The sequence below is a fragment of the Branchiostoma floridae genome, chromosome 14 (genome assembly GCF_000003815.2).
Source record: "Branchiostoma floridae strain S238N-H82 chromosome 14, Bfl_VNyyK, whole genome shotgun sequence".
NCBI lineage: Eukaryota > Metazoa > Chordata > Leptocardii > Amphioxiformes > Branchiostomatidae > Branchiostoma > Branchiostoma floridae.
Genome location: NC_049992.1, coordinates 18,387,158 through 18,387,855, shown reverse-complemented (window position 1 = coordinate 18,387,855; position 698 = coordinate 18,387,158).

Sequence of the window (698 nt, the reverse complement as noted above, 5' to 3'; positions counted from 1 at the left end):
TTTGTCTTTCTACATCTCTACCTGTCAGTAAGCCTGTCTGTCTACCTCTCTATCTACGACGTCTGCCTGCAACCCTGAGAAGCCTCTATGTTTGTTTACCTCTCTGTCAGCAAACCTGTCTGTCTGCCTCTCTGTCTGCCTGCAACACTGTCTGGCTTACTCCTTGTCTGTCTACCTCTCTGTCTGCAAGCCTGTCCGGCTGCCTCTCTGTCTGTCTGCAACCCTGTCTAACTATCTCTTTGTCTTTCTACATCTTTATTTGTCAGTAAGCCTGTCTGTCTACCTCCCTGTCAACGACGTCTGTCTGTTACCCTGTCTGACTTCTTCTATGTCTGTCTACCTCTCTGTCTGCAAGCCCCAGTCTCTCTACATCTCTATCCGTCTACAACCCTAGTCTCGCTACCTCTTTGTCTGCCAACCTCTCTGTAAGCCTGTCTGTCTGCCTCTCTGTCTGTCTGCAGCCCTGTCTGGCTTCCTCTTTGTCCATCTATCTCTATGTCTGCAAGCCTGTCTGTCTGCCTGTCTGTCTGTCTGCAACCCTGTCTGACTACCTCTTTGTCTGTTTACCTCTTTGTCTGCAAGCCTGTCTGTCTGCCTGTCTGTCCGTCTGTCTGCAAGCCTGTCTGTCTGCCTCTTTTGTCTGTCTACCTCTTTTGTCTACCTGTCTGTCTGCCTGTCTGTCTGTCTGTCTGAACCCT